At 40.0% G+C, this 15,865-nt stretch overlaps 1 protein-coding gene across 1 annotated transcript in view; it reads right to left on the reverse strand.

The window, feature by feature from the left end:
- INSC (INSC spindle orientation adaptor protein) overlaps positions 1-15,865 on the reverse strand; it is a 140,021-nt gene that overhangs the window by 13,502 nt on the left and 110,654 nt on the right. The window lies entirely within an intron of this gene.

Genomic DNA, 15,865 nt, shown 5'->3' on the forward strand with positions numbered 1-15,865 from the left:
CTTGCTGCATGCAAAGAACCACACATGTTGTTGACATTACTGTGTAAAGGGATTGTGAATAACTATTATAATATGTAAATTCCAAAACAAAACAAATAAATAATTGTACTAAAAGGATTTTTTATTGTCTTTTTTCCTTATTCTAACTTGATGCTGTTGATCTGCTTGACGAATAATGGACTGAAGGAGGACAGATTTGGCTAACAGCTTTTAGTTGTAGGATTTGTGTTCGCAAACAAACAAACTTCCTTGACAGATGTAAGCAAGCATGCGAACAAATTACCATTAATGTTGATCTCACTCTGCCATTATAGTAACAAAGGTGACTAATTTTTGGTGCTCTGACATAAAGGTCTTCCACTTTCCAAGGCAGTGTTACAGTGTCATCTCTCTGAATAAATTCATTTACTTAGGATGCAAATGAGCTGATGAATCTCTAAAGAGTGACAGGTAGAAAAATGGAAACTCAATATATGTCTAGGTATTTATTCCATGTTAATTATTAACAGAGTTTCAAGCAGCGTGTATATATTTTTTCATTCTAAATTATATCCTGTTAATGAAAATTACTTCCTCTATGCAGAGTCAGTACCCCATGTGGCTCTCTAAGTGATAGATGAATTCAATTAACCACAATTTGAATACATGCCAATTATTTCACGGCTTCAAGTTATTTTATCTAATAAGTATTTTTATATATAAAAATGTGTTGTGTATCTTTCTGTACAAGAAATTATTTGAGTGAGGGGTGTATTTGGGCTCGATCAAGACAGCTCTGCTTTCCTTGATTATACAGGACTGCATATTTTTGAGAGATATTTGTGCACTGGACAAAAAGGGTTAAATTACCCCTGTGCAGAGGGTTGTGCAGAGGGTTATGCAGCACTCAGGCCCAAATAGAGCCTTATTTGAAGATCTTAAGTAGTGTTAAAGGCACTTAAGCTTTAGAGTAAAGACCAAACTATGAATCTTCAACTCAACTGTTATTTCCAACTTAACATACAGACATGAAATCCAGAAGCCCACCAAAGGTCCAGACAGATGTCTGACCGCCTTTGAAAGGAAAGGCCTTTGAAAAATACTAGGTATTATACTAAATTAATTTATAACAAATAAAAAGAATGCCCCAACCCTTTATCATGAAAGTTTTCCAGAAAAAAAAAAAAGCTGGAACTATCTGGGACATGCGTTAAGCATGAAGCCAGAGCACCTAGCATGGCAGGCATGCCACTGGGCAGCTGTAAGAACATGACAAAGGGGCCAGCTGAAAAAAATTTCTTCATTAAACGCAAGCCAGAAAGGGAAAACTTACAGGACTTAACATCATAGAGGACATGGTGCAGGATAGATGGATGGTGGTGCTTTGTTTATGCTCTAAACACCATCTGACAGCATGAGAAGAATTCAGATTATTTCACTCAAAGTGAGCAGAATTTTTCAGTGGAAAAATGAGTCATACTTTTTTGTAATGTAAACTACATACACAAGCAACACAGAATACAGGTTAACTGGGAGAAGATACTACTCTAAGTGTTTGTACTTACTCTTAAAAATCATACACTTATTGGGATGACCAGTTTAGTACAAGTAAAACTCCTCTCTCTCATATCAAGATTCATAGAATGGAGACACGCTGTAATGCAGGCCAAAGTCCAAGGACAATGTAAACACTAAAAATGGACTTTCCAGGTGAAAACAAAATTCTATCTGTAGATGCAACCTAATCATCATTTTGAGGAAAATGCTCCTCCTTTTCATAGACTCATAGAAATGTAGGCTGAAAGGGACCTCAAGTAGTCATCCAGTCCAGACCCCTGCACTGAGATAGGACCAAGTAAACCCTGACAAGTCCAACCTTTTCTTAAAAGCCTCCAATGATGGGGATTCCACAGTCTCCCTGGGAAGCATACTGCAGAGTTTAACTATTCTTATAGTTAGAAAGTTTTTCCTAATATCGAACCTAAATCGCCTTTGCTGCAAATTTGAAATTTGTCTTGATCCTTTAGCAACCAATGAATTCTGTGTCATAGGACAGTACAAGATTAGGATATCTATGAAAATGGAACACAGACCACATTCTCACTATCTGCCAATGCTCGACATCTATAGGACCATTGGGAAAGTCACAGCTCAAGCCAATCAGGATTTCCAGTACTGCAGTGTAACTCCTAGACATAATATCTCTAGGAAAGCTGTCAATAAACATAGCAACCTCAACCATAAGGTGTGGGGGAAAGGTACTGGCCACAAAATACAGTCTTTGTTCATTGGCCTTAGAATACTCCCATGTCTAGACGAAGTCACATTTCTCTGAACCTTTTTTGGATTCTCTTGATAGGAAGGACTGAGTCACACAGAGAATCAAAGAATTGATAATGGAATAGCTATACCATTTCACCTCAGAGTCACCAGTTAAAATCCAGTGCAGTGCTGTTGTGACTGGAAATTGTTACTACCCAATGGCTATCCAGTGATATCTATGTTGAGTTCATGAAAAGGCAGCTGAATCAACAAAACCTCTACCACAATTGATAGCAATGACACCCTTATTAGCATTCTCTGCAAATCGGCCATGAATGTTCAGGAAAGAAAACCATGTCAACTCCTAGTTGTGGGCCTTCCAGATTAAGGCTGGGGCATACTGGTGGAGCAGAGTGCAAGAGCTTGCATTATCACTCCCCAGTAAGTCGTTCTTTGGTGACTAAAGATGTACACTCAAGTCCTCAGACGAATCTACTCATTTCCAGACCAAAGTAACTGGGTTGTGTTTTGCATAAACTTCAGGTAATAGCACCCAAGACTCTTGTCTTCCCCACCCCTTACTATAGATACAAGTTAAATTTTTAGTGATGGGCACAACACATACATGCAAAAACATATTCACAGTTATTGCTGCAGCAGCTGAAATGTTATCTGAATTTTTAATAGATCACCAAGCGTACACTTGGCATAGTATGGATTTTAGAGCAAAACTAAAAAGAACAGGAAAAAAAAGACTAATACTTTCTCTCATTGACTCAGGAACCATTATTCTGTATCAAATTCTCTCACCATTGGGAACACTAACTCATCTTCCATAGAGTAGCGGGCGGGGGGGGGAAATGAATTATTTATATACTTCCTGGTAGAGAGAAAAATCAGCATCAGTGTTTGGATATCTGAAAAGTATCTCAAGGATTTCAAATGGAATTTATCTTTGCTCAGAATTTTTGTGGTTTTTTAGCATATCACCATTAGAGCAGTGGAGGGCTGCTACCAAGAACAACCATCTAGCTCCCAGTGAAGCTCTACCCAGTATAAACAGGTATCTGACATTCTTCACTAAGCCTTTACTACATTGCCCAATAAAGTACTAGCCACAACAATAAATCATAGATTGGGGAGAGGATTTAAGACAGGTCTTTTACAATGATAATTCCTATTCCCTATGCGCTCTAAATTAAGCTGGGGAGTGGGAAGTGGCACGCAGACAGCAAAATCAGGTAAAGGGAAAGATGGTTTACAGCCACATCTCCACTGGGCCCAAGACCTGCTCCTCAGTTCCTAAATTTCAGCCAACTTCACACTTCATCAATTCCTTAGACGTATTCGAGTATCCAAACGCTAGGGTTCTCATTACCATTGTACTTACGCATGATGCAAATCATATTTCTTTCTTTCTTATCAGTAGTTGGTATTTTAATGAGTAGCAGCAGTTACAGTACATGCTCAGATTTAGGGATGGGCAAAGTAGCTTGGATAAGATAAGAATCAAGCCAAACTAGAACTGAACCAACAAAAAAAAAAATGTCTGGAGGTTTGAAGCCAATGGGTTACCCTGCTTTGGGATTTTCAAACACACCTCTGAATTGCCTGGTTTGGGCTGGAAGCAGAAGCACTAAAATACCCTGAGAAAGGATATTTTCATGCTGTAGCAACTCTACCTACACTAGGAATTTCTGAAAATTCCTAGAGACCCTCTTCTCAGGTGATTTCCAGCTTTTCAAATGGAACAGACTGGGATAAGAATCTAAATAAGCATCCCAGCTTCTGAAAGATTATCCAAACCTCTGAAGCTTTTTACATCTGTCTATCACTAATTTTGATTGGAAACTATTTCTGAAGGGCTCATAGTTCAGAAAGAAACTTGACTTCACGTGGCAACTTAGTATTTCAGGCCAAATTTGATTTAAATCGGTTGCACAATTTTTAAGTTCTAGAAGTAGAAAGAAAAGGAAAGAAAAAAAAGTAAGAGAAAGAGGTTTTGTGGTTTAAGATTCTTTTAGATGCTCCTATAAATCAAAAACAGCTTCATGTTTCAAAATGAAATTCGGAAGCAATTAGTCTACAAATTGAATAAAGACTTTTGCATGCTTTTTTCCCTTAAAACCAATTTAAACAGTTAAAATCTTGAGGTAAGAACAGCAAGTAATCCACATGTGTTGTTAACTACTTTTCATATTGTATTGTTCTTTGCATTTATTAACAGTCTCTCTTTGGTCAAAAATTCAGTCTTTACACTGTCTCTTCTGATGTATTTCCCCCTTTTACATTTGCTATGTATACCTCCGCTTCAACAGTTTATTTTAGCTCAAAATCACAGTGTCAGGCAACAGGAAGCTATGTGAGCCTCCACCCTGAGACACTGTCTCAAAATACTGATACAGTCATTAATTTTAGGGATCATTTAACAATTACTTCACTCAAACATAATGTTGATGAGCACCCTAGAAATACAGATCAGACTGACAGATAAACTGATCAGCAAGTATTTGTACCACTTACATGAAATCTGAGTTGTGTCACAGGCTGTCAACTACTGAATAAGATTCTCATTTAGTTTTAATACTATGGGGCTATGCCTTGGTGCAGGGGGATCAAAATTGTACTTGTTATTTTGAAATTATAATGGTGTAGTCTATAGCACGATCATCATAGAATCGGTGAGATATAATGAACACGGAGCCCCACCATGACACTTTTAAAAAGACACTTTTCTGAACAGAAATTTAAGCACTTCCCTTAAAAGTCCTGATCCAAAGCACCTAAGTACATGAATAGTCCCATTGACTCCAATGGAATTCCTCACATGCTTAAAAGTTATGAGAGTTAATGCTTTGCCAGACTGAGGCCTAAAAGCTAATTTTCAGTGATGCTGAGCACTCAGAACTCTGGGTGCTTAGCACCACTGTAAAAAAAACAGGCTCTAAACAAATGTATTAGTGACTTAGGAGGTCTACAGTGTATTTTAAAAACTCTATAGGAAGTCTCTTCTCTTTAAATCTTATATAGCTTAATAATAATAAATATATGTTTCATATCTTTACAAGTGTTGCCACATCACGTTAGTCTTATGGATTTATAAAATTAACCTCTCAATATCTCACAGCACATATACAAAATCTAATAGAAGCCATCTAAATTGACAAGGACCTCACAGATATAAGAACCAGCTAGACAGCTATGTCACCTACATTTTTTAGTTTTAATATTAATTGGCAGCATTTGTATCATTACATCTTACAGTAAACAAAAACTGCTTTCTGTACTGCAAAAAAAGAGTTTTTAACCCCCCCAAAAAAGCATAGTCTAACCAACCACAACTTCTACTGAATTTGTAAAAGATGAACTCCCCCTTTTGTCTTTTTTGTGGTCTGGTTGACACTGAAATATGGAATGATATTAAATCATGTTTTCTTAGTGTCAGTGGTCCATTACAGAAATAAAACACTTCTGGGAAATCAATCTTCTGTAAAGAAAAAATTGATTGAAATTTGAGGAAACTATTAAATTAATTAAGGGTCTTTAAAGAAATTTTCATCAGATATGTTGAATGGAGAAGCATCATCTTGAAGAAATTATATTGCAAGGAGACAAATAGTCACAATGGACTATGAAAATGTGTCTTCTTTTAAATAAGAAATGTTGATTTATTAGCATGTTTAACCAATAGTGAACAAAGGTATCAAATTGTATTTGCGTTATAACTAGGACCAGATGAAAAATTCATTTACAGGCTAAAAAGGTAATGCAAAGTGAATGTCCTCACTGTAAACCCAAAGTGTGTCAAAAGGACTAAATGGCCAGAAGGTTTATTCACTGTTTGGGAAAACTCAGTCCCAAATGGAGACTAAAGGTTACCCAGCGGAGATGATGTGTGGGACAGGCGGGGTCAGGTGCCTACTTGGCATGCTCATACAGACTGAGCATGCTCAGTAACATATGCTGAAGCCGCTGCCCTCTCTCTGTCCCCCCACTATTGGCAGTTACTGGGCAGTTCTGCTGCCTAGAAATTCCAACTATCAGAAACAGTGAAGATGCTAGCAAGGGAAAGATGAAGAAATAGAGGGAGAGTGAACAGGCATTAGAGGGCAATAGAGGTACATTTTGGGATCCAGTGGAATAAAGGATATCCTCCCAGTTGTGCCCTGCTCTTCAATGATCAGTATCCTAGTTTTATGAGTCCTGCCCTGTAGAGGTGAAAGTCATGATCTTTGTTGTTACTAAGGTCACTGTGTTTCATAAACTTTTATTGATACTGCTGATATATGGAGAGAAATTCAAACTCAAAATGAAAATGACCAAATCATTAAACTGAGTGGCAAAGAAGATCAATATGGAACTGTTAATCTTCTTAGTTAATTACTCCTTTAAGGCTGATTCATCGCTAAGTAAAATTAATTTCTGCTACACATTATGAGTGTGAATATTGTTTCACTTAAATGAATCAAATAAAGATAAGCCAGAGAGAGTTTGCAAAGTTCCAGACACCCGTCTCCAGGGATAAAGGCATGTCTGGCCACTTGCAAGAAGCAATATGGAGTTTTTAATTTACGTACGGAAATAAAGAAATCTAATAAACATCAAAGCAAAATCAACCTACCTGGAGGCAGCAAATGGAGAGCTTCCCTCCTCCCCCGCCCTGTCAAAGGCTGACAGCAGGTATTGCTTTTGAGGTATCAGACTTATGGAGCAAGACCTTTTAGACAATTAAGAGGTGCATCGAGAGGTCCTAAGAAACCTCTAAAAAAATAGGAGTGAATTTCCTCTGGTGCCTGGTACTATATGAAGGAAGATTCAATACTATATGAGCCAGCACAGAATGTTTAGTATTCAGGACACAACATAGGATGGGTTTCAGAGTAGCAGCCGTGTTAGTCTCTAAGGTGCCACAAGTACTCCTTTTCTTTTAAACATAGGATGGGGATCCCTTTCCCTTCCAGACCTAAAAGAACAGAGAAGAAGCAGCGCACAGCTGTGTGTATGACAGTCGTTTGCCTTTTATCATCTTACTGGTTAGTAAAGGGCAGTGTCACAGCAGCAGGTGGAGACAGGAGATGTTGTAGCAGATGGTCTCAGGGAGATGCGAGAGGAATTCTTCTGGGAACCATAAGACTCAGCATGAGGGATTAAGACAAAATAAACACCTGACCTCTGGAGTAAAGGAGACACTTAATACTTCTATTTACTTATAGTTTTCCACAATCTATATTAATATTTTAAAGAAATAAATGACACAGGACTAGCCTGTAACTAGGACTGGAAGACAGTGTAGAGGTGTAGAAATCCCCCTTACTTGCCTACCTAGGCAACCTGGACTTTTCATCTGAGTGACTAGAAGTAAGCATGATGCATGCATGCTTACTTCCTCCCTGGAGAAGGTGGGCAGGGGAATGGAGTGCGGGCAGTGCCAAGCCTCTCAATTGCTGGCCAGAGTAGCTGAGTGAGTGGGAGTAGTAATTTATTGGTTTCTATACCAGCAGTAAATTACTACTCTGCTGGGAGCAAGAAAGTCGCAGGAGTGGAATTGTGACTCAGAGAGGGACTAGGGAATTTTCAGAGTTTATACAGCACCCATTGCCCACAGCAGTGCTTGAGGTCACCAGCTAGCCATATGTTGTGATATTTATTTACAGGGAAAAGGTGCCGTGAAATATCAAAACTCCGCAGCAGTTTGAGATCTATTATATTGTTTGAAATCTATTTGTATTGTTTCCTGCCAGACTGGAGAGAACCAGAAGGAAGAAGCACTCTTATGTATTTGTGACTGCATCATTTTAGGTCTTACAAATTTATAACTACTCTAAAACCCATAGCATATCTTTATCATTTCCAGTTTCTACAGTAGACAAGTAGCTGCACTTTCTGCATCAGTTGACAACGTGGCAGGCAAGGGCAGAGTCAGCATAGAGTAATAATAAATAAAAACTGGATATAAATATATATATATATAAATATAGTATAGATATAAATATAAAAAATATAGTATTTTCCATCCATAGATGCTATACACCAATGAGTAAATACTGTTTGCCCCACTTTACAGATGGTGAAAGAGAAGCACAGAGAAGTTAAATTATTTGCCCAAGGTGACATCAAATAGATGGCAGAGTCAGGAATAGATCCCAGGGCTGAAATTATGGCCCTAGTGAAGTCAATGGAAGTTTTACGACTGATTTCAACAGGGCCAGGATTTTGCCCCAGGTCCTTTGACTCTGTCTAGTGCCTTATACGCTGGAACATGCTGCCTGTCTTGCATGCTTCTAACTTCCAAGTACTGGATAATGACCATTTTGGCTGAGAAAGGACCCGTGGAGTTTAAGTCTCCATTGTTTTGACTCCACTGTGCTTGCCAAAACTGATTTTCACACACAATTATATTCTTACATAACTATATTTTGACACTCCATGAAAAACTTATCCACCTCTTTTTTCAATGTTCAAACAACCTCATTTGGCATGGAAGTGCAGAGATGTGCAGGTATATTAAAAAAAAGGGGGGGTAGGGGTGGCTCCTGCAGGGAAATTATGGTCTCTTATAGAAAACTAATTAGGACACCAGTAATATAATGCATTGCTAGAGTTCCCCTGACTTGTGGCCTTGCTCTTACTTTTATATCTATTATTGGCACCCACTGCCTCTTGTTTAATTTCCTAAGTATTTTGTGGAATTTAATTACCATAATTTATCATCTTTTTCTTTGTTAATAGACACCAGAGATTACCTCACCACTCACTATGCAGCAAGGCATATGAATTCGTTTTCTTAATGTGAGTCCTGTCACTACTATAAGCGACAGTGTTATGCCAGAACATTTAGTGTATTATATTATCCAGTCACAGAGCATATTTGGACAACTCTGGGTAAAGGAACTTTCTACCCCAGATAATACTTCGCACAGCCTAAGAAATAGTAGAAAATGGGACATCAAAAACCAAAAGTCATAAAAGCAAGAAAGTTCAGATCTATCTGTAATTTTTATGTAGACTCTCATATTAACAGATAGTTTAAAAGATCTTCGGTACATAACTTTTACCACCCCAGTGTAGAAGGGTAGGGGCATACTACCCAGTACTTATGCACAGTGTATGACAGGATATTGGCATCCAGAGAAAATGTGGCTGATCATATGCTTAAACATAGACTTTCATATTTTTGGAAGGATTGGTCCCCTCCCTGCTTTAATCATACAAGGAACAGGAGGAAACTATGGTCCGCTGGACTGAATACAGCCTGGGAGAGTTGGGAGACCTGATTTCTATTCCTTACTATGCTACTATCTGGCTGTGTGACACTGAGCAAGTGACTTAGCCCAAAATGTTAAAACATGGGTGTCTCAAGTAGGGCAGGAGCTTTTCCTTCCTACCCCAGTCCTTCTCTAGCAGAGACACTACACTAGCGGTTGTGATGCAGCAGGGCAGGGGATCTTTTGTCCTGTCTCAGCCAGGACCCCAATAAGATACCACACCATCAGAGGCAACAGTGGCAGGGGGAGACCTATGTTTCTTGCCCCCACCTTTTCTCTGACAACACCACCAAAGCCTCAGGGTGGAGATCAAGGCTTCGCAGCCTCCCTTCCCCCTTATACCATTTTATCTTGTTCTCTCTCCACGATTTTTAACGCAGTCCTGTCAAACTAAGGTGGAAGGGCACCCGGTACAGAGTACAATGCTTCACTGCCAAATTCCTCCATCTCAAGTCCCCTGTTCTTAATAATTCTCAGGCAAACATATCCGGGGACCCATGCTGGCTTCCAAGTACAAGGCCATCTGGTCAGCAGCTTGAGAAAAAAAGCTGGTAAAGCCACCAATCTGATGATACTGAGCAGAACCTAGATGAGGAGTTCACAGGAAAGAATGAACCAGCTGATATTCAAGAAGCTCTGATTATAAAAAAGAATTTCTGATGCAGTAATAAAGGGTGAGATTTTCAAGGGAGCCTAATGGAGTTAGGCACTCAACTCCTACTGGCTTTTATTGGGAGCTAGGCACTTAACTTTTAGATCCCTTTGAAAAACCTCATCCTAAAGGCCTGGGTCATAATGTAACATCTGCCTCTCCTCTACTTTTGAACCTAAAATTACTGGGGGAGGGGGTTTCCCCCTAAGGGCAACACAACTGGAAAGCTTAGTAAATGGCCTGAGTGAGTAGAGGAGGAAGGAAAAAAAAAATCTAGAAACTAGAGGAAGAGAGGCTATGATTTACTCAAAGCCTGCAACATCTCCAGCAAGAAGCTGCAAAAATGGGAAAACACAGGATTATGTGGAAAACAGGAGGAACAGCTAGCTAACTGTGGGTCTCCAGGACTGAGTCAAAGGCCCTCCCCCATCCCATATACATTTGGGGAACATGGCTTACTGAGATATTAAACTTGGAATGCAAACATAACTGCTTTAAAATTGAGAGGTTCACTGCACATTAAGTCTTTGTACCCCTGGATAACGAAAGACCAAAAGCTGTTAGACTGCATTTCCACAACTTCACAGGTAAGGTGAGAATGCTAGCATCACTGAGGAGACAAGACAAGTGGGAATTCAGAAGGAACAGATTTTTTTTTTATTTTTCTCCCCATGTACAGAATGAAAGGAGTCCCTGAGCCACAAAAGTTTCAATTACACCTTCCTGTATCTGACAGTGCTAAAGATTCATGAAGACAACATGGTGCACACATTGCACAAACACAGCAGAGTACCAGTTTTATCTGACAGGAGGAGCCTGAGGTCCCTGAACATGAAGAATCTTGATACTTACTAAACAGTCATTGGTATCTATATTAACACCAGTGCCAATTTTATAACGGTTCTTAATGAAAAGGTAGACGCTAATGCATACAAGCTCTCTTGGTCTTACTGGAGAGGTACAGTAGTTTTCTTTCTCCTTCTTAATGTAATGCTTTATCCCGCTTCTAGTTTTGGGATAAGAGAAAGAGGGAATTTTGTTCTGAGTGGTGGGATGGATCAACTTCTGCATAGCTCCTGATTGGATACCTGTGAACCAGTCCTTTGGGTCCCAGGAAGTGGTTTCTTCTTGGCTTCCCCTGATAGTTGTGCAGAAATGCTGTTTTTTGATCTATGGAGCTTTCTTATGAGACAGGAAATAGAAATCCTTCTTTTCTTTCTTCTTTTTTTTTTTTTTTTTTTGGAGAAGTGGAGACCTGTTTTGCGCTTCAGAGACTCTTAATGCTTTAAGGCAGTGGTTCCCAAACCTGGGACGTTTGTTCAGCGAAAGCCCCTGGTGGGCCCGGCCAGTTTGTTTACCTGCCACGTCCACAGGTTCAGCCGATCACGGCTCCCACTGGCCGCAGTTCGCTATGCCCGGCCCATGGGGGCTGCGGGAAGTGGCACGGGCCAAGGGACGTACTTTGCTGCAGCCCCCGCAGTTCCTTTTCAGTTATTGCTAGAGGGAGGTTACTTCTCTAGACACTCTATCCTGTTCTTTACTAGAATTTATCCATGTAGCTTCTTGTCATTGGGGGTGATTTTAATGGCATAATGTTAACTTCATTGTATCAGTTTTATAGGTGGGGAGACTAAGGTACAGTGAGGTACATGACATGCCCAAGTTCACAAAGACTTAGTGATTCGCTCAAGACATAGGTCTGTGCACAGCTGGGAATATCATCCAGCGTTCCTGGCTCTCAGGGGTCAGACCATATGACTGGAGAATTGCTAATATAGTCTCTATTTTTAAAAAGGAGGGTGGGGAAGTGTTCCAGAAAACGACAGGCCTGTTAGCTTGACTTCAATTTTATGCAAGGTCTTGGAACAAAATTTTGAAAGCAAAAGTAGTTAATGACATAGAAGTAAATGGTAATTGCGATAAAAAAATAACATGGCTTTACAAAAGGTAGATCATGCAAGACCAACATGATCTGCTTTGAGAAGAGAACTGATTTTTTAGACAAAAGAAATAAAGTAGATCGAATATATCTGGATTTCAGTAAGGGATTTGATACAGGCACTTATTAGTTAAATTGGAGAAGAGGGGGATTAATATGAGAATTGAAAGCTGGAAAAGGAACCTGTTAAAGGAGAAACTACAGTGGGTCATACTGAAAGGTGAATGGTTAGGCTGGAGAGGAGTTATTAGTGGAGTTCCTCTGGGATCAGTCTTTGGACCAATCTTATTTAACATATTTATTAACGAGCAGGGCCGGCTCTAGGTTTTTTGCAGCCCCAAGCGGAATGCCGCCGAAGCAACAACAAAAAAAAAAGGGGGCTCGGAATGCCGCCCTTTGAAAAGTGCCACCCCAATCACATGCTTGGTTTGCTGGTGCCTAGCTCCGGCCCTGTTAATGAGCTTGGCACAGAAAGTGGGAGTCTGCTAATAAAATTTGCAGATGACACAAAATTGGGAGGTATTGCCAGTATGGAGGAGGACTGGAGTATCATACAAGATGATCTGGACGACCTTGAAAACTGGAGTAATAAAAATGGGATGAAATTTAATAGTGCAAAGTGCAAGGTCATGCACTTAGAGACTAACAAGAATTTTTGCTATAAGCTGGTGACTCAACAGTTGGAAGTGACAGAGGGGGAGAAAGACCTGGGGGTATTGGTTCATCACAGGATGATTACGAGCTGCCAATGTGATGCAGCCATGAAAAAGGCTAATGCAGTTCTAGGATGTATCAGGCGAGGTACTTCCAGTGAAGACACGGAAGTGTTAGAACCATTATATAAGGCACTAGTGAGACCTCATTTGGAATACTGTGTGCTGTTTTGGTCTCCCATGTTTAAGAAAGATTAATTCAAACTGGAACAGGTGCAAAGAAGGGCTACTAGGATGATCTGAGGAATGAAAAACCTACCTTCGGAGAGGAAATTCAAAGAGTTTGGCTTGTTTGGACTAACCAAAAGAAGGCTGAGGGGAGATGCATTGCTCTCTATAAATACATCAGAGGGATAAATACCTCCAAGGGAAAGGAGTTATTTAAGGTAAGCGCTAATGTATACCCAAGAACAAATGGATATAAACTGTCCATCAACCAGTTTATATTCCCATCATCACAGCATCTGGGCATATGACAAATTAAAACCAAGCAACATATTCTATTAAACTGCCATAATAGAACAAACATCCCACTTACAACACTACTAATGTCACCAGTATAAGATAACCTCTTGTGTCAAACAAATGCCTATTCAGAAGCCATGGTTGAGCTCTTCCCTAAAGGCTGCATGTAGCAAGGGACAGCTGCCAATACAGTGTCACAGGGCCATTAGGTAGATGGGTCTTCCACTGATCCCCCTGAACCCATACAGATCCTTGGGGCTCTGTTGCCTGGGAAAGGGTAGGCACAAACACCATCCTCTCTAGCAGAGCAACTGGAATGAAAACTGTACCATGGGAACCTTCTGGAGATTTCCTCCACTTTAGCCCTCCTGTTGTGGGTTGTCCACAGAGGAATGGTGAACCAGCCCTAAATTCCCATTGCAAATTGAGCCATTCTGACAAAGGGAAGCTAGTAAGTTCTGAATATCCAAAAGGCAACATAAGCAGCAGTAATATAAAGCCTCCAGTCCTATAGTAATTAACACTGAAAGGATCATATTGCTAAAATTGCTTGACCGCATAAACATGCTTCTATTTTTTAAAAAAAAAAAATAAGATCAACAGCAAATCAGGCTCATCCTAGGCACCAAACCAGAAACAGGTCCTAGCAGCATGATCTTCAGTTACACAACCTACTGCTACCTAGCAAATGGATAACGGTAAAACCCAGACACCTACTCCTTCCAGTCTATGTACCAGTCCTCCTTGAGCATTGCTGCTTCGCACCCCTGTCCTTCTTGCAACTACGAATGAGATAAATGGGTTGATGTGATCTAACCTCCTGCACATTTTCCAAGGGTCAGGCATTCAAAAGTTTCCTGTTACTTTAGTTAAGATGTCCTGTAATGGAAGTTAGCAAGTTGCAAGAGAATAGGAATGAGCTTATTGGCTAACACAATAATTGTAGGTTTCAGAGTAACACCCGTGTTAGTCTGTATTCGGAAAAAGAAAAGGAGTACTTGTGGCACCTTAGAGACTAACCAATTTATTTGAGCATAAGCTTTCGTGAGTTACAGCTCACTTCATTGGATGCATACTGTGGAAAATACAGAACATTGTAATTTAAAACTTTTAACAGCTGCACTGCTACTATGAAGAAAATGGCCAGTCTGGCTCCCAAAGTCAATAGTGACTTTACCACTGAATTCAAAGGGAGCAGAATTGTGTCCACTGGAAGGAAGAGACAGAGGACAAAGAATCAGAGCGTATATGAAAGAAAGAGAGAGAGCACACAAATTACATATAGTAAATAATGGGCATACAGTAAGCCAAACACCACGGCCTACATCCTCAGGGGCACCAGAGCAGTGCTTGGCATGACAGAGTAGGGAAGGGACATCTGGGGCTTTTTACATTTTACCCCACCTTTCTACCATCATTCTCAATTCTTTCTGGCGATGGCAAAATGGCCACAGGTGCAAGTCAGAGCAGCCTCAGTGATCACTTGTCTTACCCCAAAGGATGATGTCTACTTTGGAGCCTCTCCAGCAGCCAGGGTCACTGGAGAACACGGGGCTCCTACTGTGCCCCTCCCATCCCAAGTACAATCTGGAACACTCCTACACTGGGTGGCAAAGGGCTGACTATGTCATCCCAATCCTGAGCTGCTGTCTTTAGCCAGGTGGAAGTCACCTTTGTGCTGCTGCAGTGGCACGAAGGAGACTGACTTAATAGGGGCTGAGGATCCGGCCCCATTGCTGTATCTAGATTGCCCACAAAAGGTAGACAGCTGATGAGGTTAGTGCCTCATCCTCTATCACACTGGCTAGCAGAGCCGACAGGCTCAAAACAGGCTATAATTTTGCACTCTCTTTACATGAGTAATAGTGAGTGCATCCCTGAAAATTGGGAGCTCTAAAAAGTATTTTCTCTTATTGAGGCTGAATTCATACTACAACTCTCACTTAAACAGTACCCTTCTAGAACTACCCTAATGCAGGCCAGTGACTCATGGGCACATATGAGCTCTTTGTGATTAATTATGCATAACACATTTCTTTGCATTTAACTCTTTAGATTTCTTTAATGAAAAAGAAAAAAACAACTTCATTTGTTTAAACTACTTGCTACTCATCTAGGACTTGATCCAAAGCCCATTACATGAATTAGGCACTTATTCAGCCAGTAGAACTAGTAAACTCCTTTACATCTCAATCCTACAAACACTTACATGCATGCTTAACTTCATGTAGGTGAGTAATTAGGACTACATGCATGCAGAAAGTCAAGCATGCACAAAAGTGCTTGAAGGATTTGAGCCTTAAAGAGCTGCACACAGAGGTGCTATGCATTTATGTTTAAATGATGGCCTGTAGGCTTAAGGAGATTTTCTATTAAATTTTCTAATAACCATAATTTTCTTAAATCAAAACATATGTTTTTCACACCAGGCAAAGGCCCCTTTGAATATATAATCTTCACTGGGCAAATATAAAACCTCAGCCATTTTTGATAAAGTCATGTTCAAAATAACTTTGTTCAATATTGTTCAAATTACACAGAGAGAGGAAAAAGAGAAAAAATTCGGCAGAAACCAAGCATGGAAAACATG

This window comes from Eretmochelys imbricata, chromosome 6 (genome assembly GCF_965152235.1).
Source record: "Eretmochelys imbricata isolate rEreImb1 chromosome 6, rEreImb1.hap1, whole genome shotgun sequence".
NCBI classification, from domain to species: domain Eukaryota; kingdom Metazoa; phylum Chordata; order Testudines; family Cheloniidae; genus Eretmochelys; species Eretmochelys imbricata.